The sequence below is a fragment of the Aquarana catesbeiana genome, linkage group LG04 (genome assembly GCF_042186555.1).
Source record: "Aquarana catesbeiana isolate 2022-GZ linkage group LG04, ASM4218655v1, whole genome shotgun sequence".
In the NCBI taxonomy this organism is placed as follows: domain Eukaryota; kingdom Metazoa; phylum Chordata; class Amphibia; order Anura; family Ranidae; genus Aquarana; species Aquarana catesbeiana.
Window position 1 is genome coordinate 377,478,521 of NC_133327.1, and position 13,175 is coordinate 377,491,695.

Sequence of the window (13,175 nt, forward strand, 5' to 3'; positions counted from 1 at the left end):
TTTCCCTAAAATGCCCATGGCCATAAAACACTTAAACATATGCTTCTGCAACATCCAAAAAAACATGCTTCATCATCACACAAAAAGAACCAGTTTTGCAGAACCAGTTTGCATTAACTATTTGGCCTATAAGAGCCTATATTTTAATCTTAATTCAATAGTCAAGTTATAATTAATGTCTGCTTTGGTCATTAAGAGGAACCCCACTCTCAATTTTGAATCATATACCAATTATATAAAATGTAAAATGAGGTGTTATGTCGCGTACACACTACCGGTTTTGCCGTTGGAATAAACTCCGAAGGTTTCTCCGACGGAACTCCATTCAAGCGGTCTTGCCTACACACGGTCAAACCAAAGTCTGACCAAAGTCCGACCGTCCAGAACGCGGTGACATACAACACTTACGACGGGACTAGAAAAAAGAAGTTCAATAGCCAGTAGCCAATAGCTTCCATCTCGTACTTGCTTTAGAGCATGCATTGTTTTTGGTCCGTCGGAACAGCATACAGACGATCGGTTTTCCCGATAGGAATTGGTTCCGTCGGAAATATTTAGAACATATTTAGAATTTTCGAAAAAAAAAAGTCAGATGAGGCCTACACACGATCGGAATAGACAATGAAAAGCTTTCGGCGGACTTTTTCTATCGAACATTCCGCTCGTGTGTACGCGGCTTTAGAACACACAAAGGAGGTTGGAACTCAGGCAGGTACTGTGGAAGCACTTTTTTTTTTAACCTAATCAAATTTTATTTAAAATTCCTTAACAGTGGGATACAGTAAAACAAAAAAAAAAGGAAAAGAGTCACTGAATGACTCAGTTATATTTTTGTATAGAAAATAATCCAACAATATACATACGTATTTACTTATACCAAACAGCGTCTTCTTGAATTACATACAATTTTTAAAATTACTAGATCCATTATTAACCTCAAACACAGGAAAATATTATATATCTAGTGTGGCTAAAACAAATGCCATATACAGTGGAGTCTTGGATTACAAGCATAATCCATTCCAGGAGAATGCTTGTAATCCAAAGCACTCGCATATTAAAGCGAGTTTCCCCATAGAAGTCTATGGAAACAGAGATCATTTGTTCTGCATTGACTTCTATTGCATACAATACCGCATGTGACCAGATGTGGGGGGGGGGGCGCCGGAGAGCATTGTAAATACTCGGGGACAGCTCAGCTGAACTCGGAAAGCCTTGGAAAGGCTCGGAAACACTTGGGAACTGAGTATTTCCGAGTGTTTCTGAGTATTTTCGAGTGATTCCGAGTATTTCCGAACAGCTCTGAAGCGGTCCGAGTGTCACCGGCGCCCCCGCACCTCTGGCCAAATGCGCTACTGCACACCCCATTAGCTTGAATTCTGCTTGTTTTGTGAGACAACACTCGTAAACCGAGTCAGAATTAAAAAAAAAAGTTGCTTGTCTTTCAAAACGCTCGTTAACTGCGTTACTCCTAAACCAAGGTTCCACTGTACAGTAATAGTGCATAGATTAGTATTATATACTAATGAAGAGAAAAAGAGTAGAAAAAAAGGAGGCACTTGATGTGATAAACCAACAGGAAACTCATCCTATATCACTCCACCTTAAATACAAGCTAGCACTTGTGCATCTGGTCACCTTTTTCTTTATTAACAGTCCACTGCAAGGGGTTACAGCTTTTTATCTAAGACTTCAATATCCTAATCAGACATTAGACATTATAGAATAATGTTTAATGATGCTTTAAAAGCACTATCCATCTGTTCAGTTCCTTAGAAAAGAATAGAAACGTAGATGTTTGACAGCAGAAAAAGTGTTTGTTTTTTTTTGTTGTTTAACCTTTGTTTTTAGTATAGATCTAACGTATGTTTGTCCCAAGCATGTTTGAATTTTATACTGTTGACTGACTTACAACCTCTGCTGCAAGTACCTTCCAATGGGTTGATTTACTAAAAATGGAGAGTGCAAAATCTGGTGCAGCTCCGCATAGAAACCAATCGGCTTCCATTTTTTTTGGTCAAAGCTTAATTGAACAAGCTGAAGTAAGAAGCTGGTTGGCTACCAAGCACAGCTGCACCAGATTTTGCTCTCTCCAGTTTTGGTAAATCAACCCCTCTTTCAGGAGAATAATACTTTCTAAGGTCAGTTTTATGATTTCCTTCTTCTTATTTGAGGACATGTCCCTGTATTCTTAAACCCTAATATTGAAAAAACTGCCCTCCTGAACCTTATTCACACCCATCATGTATTTAAAGGTTTCAGTCATGCCCCCCCTTTTTTCCTCCACACAGTACATATTACATTCCTGCAGTCTCTCCTGATATGTTTTCTTCTTTGACCATTTGTGTTGCCTGCCTCTGTACTTATTCTATTTTATTATTATCTTTTGTAAGTGAAGTTTCCAGAACTGGACACAGTGAGGTTGATTTACTAAACCTTTAGCGTGCAAAATCTCGTGCAGCTCTACACAGAAACCAATCAGCTTCCATTTTTTTGTCAAAGCTTAATTGAACAAGCTGAAGTTAGAAGCTGTTAGGCTACCATGCACAGCTGCACCAAAGTTTGCACTCTCCAGCTTTAGTGGAGTCAACCCCAGTAGTCTAAATTAGATTCATCTATATAAGTGAATCAGGCCTTTTTTTCCTTCTGCTGGTGATCCCTCTAGTAGGGCACCCCAGAACTCTTTTTACTCCCCCCCCCACTGCCAGACTACACGGTTTACTCATTTTACAATCAACTGAAACAAGTACCCCAAATCTTTTGCCTCTGTAAATCTGGCAAACACTGTACCCCCAATATTGTACTCTATCAGATGATTATTTTTCCGTAAGTGCATTATTTTATATTTATAATGTTAGACAACAGTTTCCACTGCTTTGATCAATCACCTCTTTTTCATCAGCAAAAAGACATACCTTACCCATCAAACCTTACATTATGTCACTTTAGTTGGTTTATAGCTTACACCATTAAACAATAATATTTTAGATCAAAAAACAAACCTATTGTTTAAATTAGTAGCCTTGTGAAACAAACAATTCTGGAATGCTGTGTATTGTTATTTAAGCATTTTGTTCCCTCTGAGATTTATTTTACAGTATTCCCTAAACGAAAGCCATGAAACATGGAGGTATTGCCTACAGCAACCGATCTGATATTTTATTTTCTTCTTTTAACTTTAAAGCAATGTTGGAATCAGACTGGTTGCTTCAGCAACACCTCTATGTTCTCACATCCTCTTCATGTTTCATAGAAAAAGCCAGTAGAGGTGGACATATATTTTTTTTCTTTTTGAGAAAAGTTTTGAAAAGTTTATTTGAAGTATTTCATAAAAAATCTAAAAAGTTGAATGTACATGCATAAAACCTGTACATTATTTAATATGTGATTTGAATATGTAATGTGGAAATTACCATATAATAAAAAAAAAAAAACACAGTTGAACTAACTATTGAAGCCTAGCAAAGTGACCCTTGTGGTTTTCTGGCTTCCACGCTCTTTGCACATTTGGGTTTACTAATCACAATTCAGAGTAAATCTATCATAAGAAAAGCACATCTGATAATGTCCGTTTCTAGCTGTAACTCATTGGGGGTTATTTACGAAAGGAAAATTCACTTTGCACTTCAAGTGCACTTGAAAGTGCACTTGGAAGTAAAGTCGCTGTAGATCCGAGGGGGATATGCAAGGAAAATATAAAACAGCATTTTAGCTTGCACACGATTGGATGATAAAATCAGCAGAGCTTCCACTCATTTCAGATCTATCCCTTAGATTTAGAATGACTGCACTTCCAAGTGCACTTGCAGTGCAAAGTGGATTTGCCTTTCGTAAATAACCCCCATTGTAACAATGGGGTTGAGTTAATAAAGGCAAAAAGACTGTGCACTTTGCAAAGTGCAGTTGCTCCAGAGGTTAGTAAATAAGCAGAAGCTCTGCTGACTTCCATCATCCAATTATGTGCAAGCATTTGAGTACTGGGTTTGGGTACTCTTTGCAAAGTGAAGTGTTACCTCATTTACTAAGCTCTGGAGCAACTGCTCTTGCAGAGTGCAACTGCACTTTGCAAAGTGCACAGTCTATTTGCTTTTAGTAAATCAACCCCTTTATGTCCATAGAGTCCATAAATATACAAGTATGCAGATCAGGAAAGTCACAGTAGTAAAATACCCTTATCTGCATACTTGTTCTCATTCAGTAATTCAAAACAATTTATTTATCAAAATATTCACTGGGCAATTTGCCCGGTGAATCTTTTATTGACATTTACTCAAATAGGATTATGTGGCATTCACCAGGAATCAGCCATTAAAATTCACCTTATTTGCAATAGGATGAATGTACATCAGGCAAATGCAGCAGCCAGTGAACATCCATCAAATTTGACCTGTACAATAGCTGTGAAGAACAGCATTTACCCTGCAGTTGAATCTGATGGCAATAGCTGTCCATGGTGCAAAAAATGTGTTTCTTCACAGTTTCAGCACAAAGGGGGGTTATGGATAATTATTCATCATAAAAAAGCAGCATAGACCTTCCACTCCCAGAATTTACCAGCTTAACAACCAAGCCATATAGGCTGGTATTCCCATAGCAAGCCTGCAGCTCCCCTGCTATTTTGATTCTAGCCTGCATACTCTTCAGTATTGTGGAAGTACTTTGATACGGGGGTTCCTCCCAAAAAATGAGGGCCCCCACCAAAGCACTGTTGGCTGATCCCTATGGGCACAGAGTTAATTGGCACCCCTAGTACTCAAAAGGGTAAGAGGTTGCTACCATCATAGTGTACTACCTTTAAGGGTGTCTTAGACAGCTAACCAGTTCACCATATGTTTTTAATATATTTTTAAATGCAATTAATGTAAATGTGTGACTTTGACTTGATATCAGTGTCTTTTAATCTGTACAATAGGAGGCGCATGGGCTGACAAGAAACCTGATAGAAGAGAAAAAAGGGGTGAGCATCATGTACAGGCTATAGGCAGAGTAGATCAAACTGTATTGCTATAGCTTTAGCAGACAAAAGAAAGCCTGGCTATTGACTCATGACCCAGCTACATACACGCACACAAACACACACACATGCATAGTGAATTAAATCCCCATTATTATGTAGCACATATGGCTGATTATCTACATCCACATCCTTAGCTTGCTGATAACCTGTCACCCAAGACCTCTGGCACCCAACCTACAGTACAAGGGCCACATGTTTTTTTTTTTTATCCTTTGTAGACCCCAGTAGTAAGAGTGAGAGCGCTAATGAAAGGAATCTTTAGCATTTTCACAAAGCATGACCCTGTCTTTGACTGACCTTTGCAGCAGTTTTCCAGTCTCCAACAACATCTATACCATGTTTGCAGTCTGATCATCTACATTTATATATCTGCAGTTTATGATAGTCTTCTGTAGCTTTACATATACTGAATATTATGTGATATTATTACCATTTGGTATTTTCAGGGGCTACAGCTGACGTCCTCTATACCTCATAAGGTTGATAACCACTGCCCTAGACTCTAGTCCAATGACTTTCAAACTACAGCCCAGTGGATGGTTACAACCTGCTGCTTGCGGTTTACCAACCATTGGTATACAGGGTGTCTTTCCTTCTGAAAATGTTAGTTGTGTGGAAAATAGGCTGTTCAGCAAGGACATTTTCACTTTGTGAGGGATGTTAACCTTAACTTAGTAAATGAGCTAAATCTCTGTTGACTTCCATGTGCAAGTAAAAATGCTTCTTTTCCTAGCACTTGATTGGGTATTCTTTGCAAAGTGAATTTTCTCCACATTCACCAATCTAAGGGAACATCCCTTTGCAAAGTGATCAGCCTATTTGCCTTTAGTAAATCAATGACATTAAGTCACTGACCTATAATAAGTATGTAGATAAGGAGTTCTGAATTTACTTTCACATTCCTATCTAATTATTTGGTCTTGGTCAATGACTCAAAAAGGTTTCAAGACAGTTGTCGTAAAAAGTTTGGAAACTAAGATTTCTAGAAGGAGGTCAGCAATGTAACTTTCCTAAGTCCTCTCAGGAAAGGTTTATATGAAAAGTAAAACTAAAAATTTAGAATGCACTAATAATGTAATTGTAATAAGTTCCATGATTTTTAGCATAGATAACAAATCAGAGTATGTTTCTGTGTTAATACAGGCTGAAAGAACAAAGAAATACTGTTGGGTTTACTAACCTTTGTGTGCTTCTATACTTGCAGACAACTCTCCTCATCTAATAAAGATAGCCAGAAATCAATTTTTATTTATCTAGGTATGTGCTATTTAAAGTCGTCCTTGTTAAAGAAGTTTTTCAAAGCGCCATCCTCTCGAATGTTCAGATGTACAATAAAGTTCTTATGTCTGGGAAGTCTGAAAAACATTAAGCACCTTTTATTATATTAAATTGCATTATATTTGCATGTATTAGGACAGCTGTGAACAGAGTTAACTGCGCACTTCTAACATAAGCATTGAAGACAACTTTAATGAGTATTCTCAATGCATTCAAAAACAGAATAAGTAAACTTTCTGTGGGCAACTTGCCAACAAAGACTTTATCAGAAAGGTAATGTCTTCCAGTCTATCAAATAAATGCATTTTTACATTCTGTTCAGTACACTCTATTATACAACAGATGAACGGATGTAATTAATAGGCTGAAAAATAAGTAACAAGTAATAAAGGTAGAGTGGGGAAAGGTTAGAACCTTAGACAGAAAATGATGGTAATACATAAACTTAAAGCTGTCATCAGAACAGCAATAGATGGATAACCTTCCAAAAGGGCTACCAATAACAACTCTTTGAAGCTGAACTTCGGGGAGATAAAAAATACACAAATTATTGCAAACCTGTACTTATTAATCCACTGTTTATTGTATTTTTCAATCAAGTAGTGTAAATATCTGAAATTGACTTGGTATATCATGCTTTTGCAGTTTACTGTACAGCAGAACTCAGAGAGGGGTGAGAAGAAACAGCACAAGAAGCCAATCAGGTGTAAAAAACCAAGAGTGATAAGGAGATTAGTTCAACAATGTACTGCTTCTCTTTTCACTGTCCAGTTACAGGGAGGCAATGGAGAGAAGACCTAGAGTTAATATGAAACGGCAGCTGAAAAATATTAAGTCCCCTCACCTGTGCAAGGCTGTGCTGTGTTGCAAAGCTCTGTAAATCTCAAGACTGGATGGATAGAAATACAAATCCTTTGAAGGGTAAGAAAGGTGTCATACATGTACTTCATCTGCATATTTTTCTACTTTTCTAAAGGTTAGCTTTAAGAAAGTGTTCTCTTGCATTTGTGAAGATTTTTCACTCACTTCCTGTTGTAGAACACTCATTAATAGGAAACATACAGCAACTGATTCTTAGTGGATCAATGACCCAGAACAATTACTCAGACCAGAAATGGATCTAATTTTCCTAACTGCATGTGTGTAATTCTGTTGCCATTTACAAGACAGTTGTTCTGCTTTAGATATGGTAATATGCTGTATGATGTATGACATTCATTTTCTAAAAGAGGGGTCTATGGGACGTTGTCATCAGCCTCCATCCCTATTAAAATATACAAAGGAGAACAAGGAAGCAGGACTTTGAATGAAGTACACGGAGGGTCAAATGTTGTGTGGAGTTATAATTAACATATCTATAATATGTGTAGGACATTAGTCCAACTATCCCTGTGATTTCCTCTCTATCCCCCAGACTGCACACCTCTTTGTTTTCCTTCACCCTTTCCCCTTTGGGGTATTGCATGATTTTCATGCGATTTTTCACTTTTTCTTTTCTTTTCTCTTTATGTGATGTATTGTTCCCTTCACTTTGTATCTACTATGCTTTTCACTTTTTCAGGCAATAATGGGTGTTGGTTTATAGTTCTTGCCTTTCTCTGATTCCTGGTATTTGGTCTACTTCATACACTTTCATGCACCATTTTCCCTTTTTCCCTACTAGGGATCTCATGCACTATTATTTAAAAGAAAAAGGGGGACACAGGGAGGGGAAAGGGAATGCTGCTCACCCCTATTGATCAGGACAACAAAAGGAAAAGGTTTCCCCAAATGGGGTTTTTAGGCAGCAAAAAGAAAATATTATGCCAATGTATGTAAAAAAGATTAAATTTTTATTGTACAAAAATAGCTTCAACACACAGGTTAAAAAATGAGCTCCAATACAGAGTGTTTACAGATCTCATTCGGTATATGTACCCGATCGAGAGCAATTCAAACAAGAATTCCATTGTCGGATGTCCAAGCATATTTATCATATGCAGATTGGCAACCACTATCTACCACTAGGCCGACATGTAGTGTCATCACACAATTATAGGATGCCAAAATTATCCTTCACCGCTCTCGATCGGGTACATATACCGAATCGAGGCGGTGATTGGAACAAAATCCTGTTGCAACATGAACAGAGGTGGATATTTAAATTAAATGCCACTTCCTTCCCGGGGCTAAATGAGGCCATCTCTTTTGCCCCATTTCTAAAAGGTTTTGTTTCGGGCAAGACGCATTAAGTCCCCCTGGCCCCCCCTTGAGTAACATAGAGCAATCTTGTTTGTTATGGGTCTTCCCCCTGTTCTCTCCCCGAAGATTCTCTTTTCTTCTTCCCTTCCCCCTTCCCCCTTCCCCTGTTGTTCCAGAGATATTTATGATTACTTATGTATCGATTTTTCCTTCTTTTTTGTTATATATTTATATATTTTCATATTTTACTCCATTTTCCTTTTTTCTGTTTTAAACATGTATTCTGCTTTTCATATACCAAGGCATGTGAATTTTCTCTACATATATGGATGTCTCATGTGCAGTTTTTTTGTCATGTATCATGAGTCCTGAATTCATCTATGATACTGATTCAGCAAAGTAAACACGGTGAATAGGAGTAGATTTAAATGATAATTGAAGGAAACAGTAGCTACCGGATAAAGAAAAAGGAATGAGAAAAAAAAGGGGGGAGAGATTAGGTGGGTTCTGCACCCTACCACAACACCAACAAAGCTCAGATAGAGAACCATACAGACACAGTGCAAAGCCGCAGGGATAGGATACCACTGTATCACAATTTTTTAGCCTGGTACTTGTTACTAATAGACGATTTGTATGCTAGAATTAAGACTTAAAAGCATGCTACAGGTGTCCAATCTAGTTGGAGTTTTCTTTCCCATAAGTCCAGGAAGCCAGGTATCGATTGTGATGAGTAATGCCGCGTACACACGGTCGGACTTTTCGTCTACAAAAGTCCGACAGCCTGTCCGACAGACTTCCGACGTACCTTCGGCGGACTTGCGGCAGACTTTCTTACGAACGGACTTGCCTACACACGACCACACAAAAGTCCGACGGATTCGTACGTGATGACGTACACCGGACTAAAATAAGGAAGTTCATAGCCAGTAGCCAATAGCTGCCCTAGCATGGGTTTTTGTCCGTCGGACTAGCACACAGACGAGCGGATTTCGGGGTCCGTCGTACTTACGACGTAAAGATTTGAAGCATGTTTCAAATCTAAAGTCCGTCGGATTTGAGGCTAAAAAAGTCCGTTGAAAGTCCGGAGAAGCCCACACACGATCGGATTACCAGCCAGCTTTAGTCCGTCAGCGTCCGTTGGACTTTTGTAGACGAAAAGTCCGACCGTGTGTACGCGGCATAATGCCGCGTACACACGGTCGGACTTTTCGTCTACAAAAGTCCGACAGCCTGTCCGACAGACTTCCTGCGGACTTTCGGCGGACTTGCAGCAGACTTTCTAACGAACGGACTTGCCTACACACGACCACACAAAAGTCCGACGGATTCGTACGTGATGACGTACACCGGACTAAAATAAGGAAGTTCATAGCCAGTAGCCAATAGCTGCCCTAGCATGGGTTTTTGTCCGTCGGACTAGCACACAGACGAGCGGATTTCGGGGTCCGTCGTAGTTACGACGTAAAGATTTGAAGCATGTTTCAAATCTAAAGTCCGTCGGATTTGAGGCTGAAAAAGTCTGCTGAAAGTCCGGAGAAGCCCACACACGATCGGATTACCAGCCAGCTTTAGTCCGTCGGCGTCCGTTGGACTTTTGTAGACGAAAAGTCCAACCGTGTGTACGCGGCATAAGAGTTCATAAGTGAAGGATAGGGCATGTCTGGTAGGACCTTCTGTGCTGCATTCTCGCAAAAGAGAAAACAAGGAGGCATTCGGTACAGACCTCAAGAAATGGGAAAGTTGAAGTACTTGTAGGTGTAGATTTCCAAAGTTACAAAAGAGCTGTACTCGTGACATCTGAGAGGCATCCATGCTGAAATTCCCCTCTGTTTATATTTGGTGATATGGTCAGTAATGCCCTGTACACATGACCAGATTTGCCGTCGGAATAAACTCTGAAGGTTTTTACGAATGATTTCCGACGGAATTCTGCTCAAGCTGTCTTGCATACAAACGGTCACACCGAATTCCGACCGTCCAGAACGCGGTGACGTACAACAGGTACGACGGGACTAAAAAACGGAAGTTCAATAGTCAGTAGCAAATAACTTCCGTCTCGTACTTGCTTCAGAGCATGCGTCGTTTTGGTGTGTCGGAACAGCATACAGATGAGCGGTTTTTCCGATAGTAATTTGTTCCGTCGGAAAAATATAGAACATGTTCTCTATCTAAATCCGTCTAAATTTTCGACAGAAAAAGTCCGATGGGGCATACACACGGTCAGAATATACGAATGAAAAGCTCTCATCTGACTCTTTCTGTCAGAAATTCCGTTCGTGTGTACACGGCATAACACACTTCCCGTATTAGAGTGACCCCACTTTGGATGAAGAAGCAAAGGGGGCAGATTTAGACAGTATTATTGTCAGTCTGGGGGAGGGTAGTGTTAGATGTATAAACAGATTTAGATACACTAACAAATTGAAGCCAAACTCTAGCTAACACTTTATAAACAGTTACAGCAAACATTTTTTCTTTTCCTTTTAGGATAAAGATATTACATATATAAATAAAAACTAACCACTGTAAGCACCCCTGTTAGTGGTGAATGGTTTTTCTCAAGTCTGTAATGGCTACATCTGCAGAACAACTTGTTTTGTTGAAAAAACAATAGGCTTAGTGTAAGGATCAACAGGTGAAAATAAAGAAAAGGACACATAAAAAAGAAAACTAATAGAGCCACCACATCTAGCAACTGGTGAGCTGCAATATAATAAGCATTTGCTTTTGAGTTTTATACCACTTTAAGATGGAGTTATAGCTAGAAAGGCAGCCCCATGTAGTCCCGAAACAAACTTAGAGTAAAGATAAGGGGAAGGGTTGGTGATATGCTGTAGGAATTGAAAGCTATTGTACAAATTTGCCACATAGGTGCAATAATTGAGCTTTTAATAGCTGCTCTTTTAAGGCTAATCTTTGTGTGTTTCAAGATGGCTGGACAGTGGGTTTGCCCTTATTTCCACATATCGTGAAAGTGTCCTCTTCTAAGCCACTCAGTATTCTTGCAAATTACAAAAAAATCAACAAACTACCATAAGTACTTATTTTCTATATCTGTACCACCCTAATATTAACAACCATTTAGGAACCTCCCATGAACCAACCCCAGACACAATCACACATCCCTAAATTCCCCACTGAAGCCCACTGAAGTTTATGGAGATGAATCTTGCCCATTTTCAAAGTTAATAGGCAAGGGAATGTTGAAAAAGAGCCTTAGGGAACTTGGCACTGCCATGAGGGACATGTTCCAATGTAAAAAACATGTTTACATATACCATAGAATTACATGTTTAGGAGATACCATAAACCGGTATGTGATGTCACAGAACGGCACGCTTCTCACAAACCAGAGATAACTTAGTTTGGCGTCACATAATTTGGTGTAAATTATTCTTTACTTTTACATTATTATTTTACAATGTACAGTCAATCTGATTCATTAAAAAGTGAAAAAAATTATTTTTTTAGATAATTTTGGCAGCGACACCTGATTTTTTTAAGCAGAGGTAATAGGCCTGACTTTTATGGTGGAAGTAGGAAGAAAAATTGATCTAAAAACTATAGGAAAAAAAGATAACGCTAAAGCCCTCAACATTGTATAAATGGACCATGGACTTTTTTCACAGTACCACACTTCATTGTCTTAAAAGTTTACTAAACTGTCAAAACAGAATACACAAAACACTTTAGAACCACAACCCTACATTCCCCACCCCCCCTCCAAATCCTGCATCCCCAATTAATCTGCAAAAATTCAAAATATAGACTTCAGGTATGTGTTTTGTAGAAATTGGCTGCTGTCAGAACTGTATGTTAGCACTTGAATAGACAGCAAACAGATAGAGCACTGCAGTACTAACATATCTTCTGTCCACACCATCATTGTGCAGCATATCAGCCATGGTAAAAGTACCACCTATATGAATTCCACATGCATGAGGAAACACATGACTCCAACACCACAGAGCTTAGTGGGAGCAGCATCTCGATGAGACAAGTCAGCAGCAAAAGGCATGAACTCCTCCTCTTCAAGGAAGCATAGCAGCCACTTTCATTTATAGTGCTACTATTGTACCATTTTCACCCACCTCCTCAAGGGAGCATAGCAGCCATTTTCTTTTAGAAAGCTGACTATGTGCATATTTTTCATTCTCCTCCTCCTGCAGGGCTCATAGCAGCATTTTTTTTTCAAAGGCTGCAAATGCAGCCTTTTCTTTCTCCCACTCTTACACCTTAAATATTTGAAACATATATTTTTTGGAGTACTGCTAATATGCTCTTTTCCTCTCCCTCCTCAAGGGCAAAAGTAGACATTCTTTTCGAGGACTGCTAATGAGCCATTTTCCTCCTACTCATAGTGGCTAAAAAAGAGCAAAGATAAAAACACACAAAAAAAAAAACATAAAAAAAGGCCTTGAATGGACTGTCAGCAACAACTACTGGTAATGCTCCAATCACCCCAAGCAAAGCATCTAAAAGTTTGACAGAAAAAGTGGCTAAGGTATTGGCAATTGAAGAGCTATCTATCAATCTATTGTTGCAGACAGACATTGGTATTTAAAAAGAATGTTTTGTGTACAGATCTGTGCATACAGACAGGGAACACAAGGGCAAGAGCAATTCAAATAACTCAAGCAAAGCAGATGTAAATACCGTTGCAAAAATTTCATATAAGCTATAACAGCTAGTGATA

General features: G+C 38.9%; 1 protein-coding gene across 3 annotated transcripts in view; it reads right to left on the bottom strand.

Annotated features, from left to right (window-relative positions):
- Nucleotides 1-13,175, bottom strand: part of HS3ST5 (heparan sulfate-glucosamine 3-sulfotransferase 5) — a 478,882-nt gene that overhangs the window by 241,931 nt on the left and 223,776 nt on the right. For 2 of the 3 annotated variants that reach the window (XM_073627112.1, XM_073627111.1), the window contains exon 2: nucleotides 6,198-6,372. The exons of the other annotated variant lie outside the window; for it this stretch is intronic. The gene's annotated coding sequence lies outside the window, so the exon portion shown is untranslated. The remainder of the gene's footprint in view (nucleotides 1-6,197; nucleotides 6,373-13,175) is intronic. 3 annotated transcript variants of the gene reach the window in all.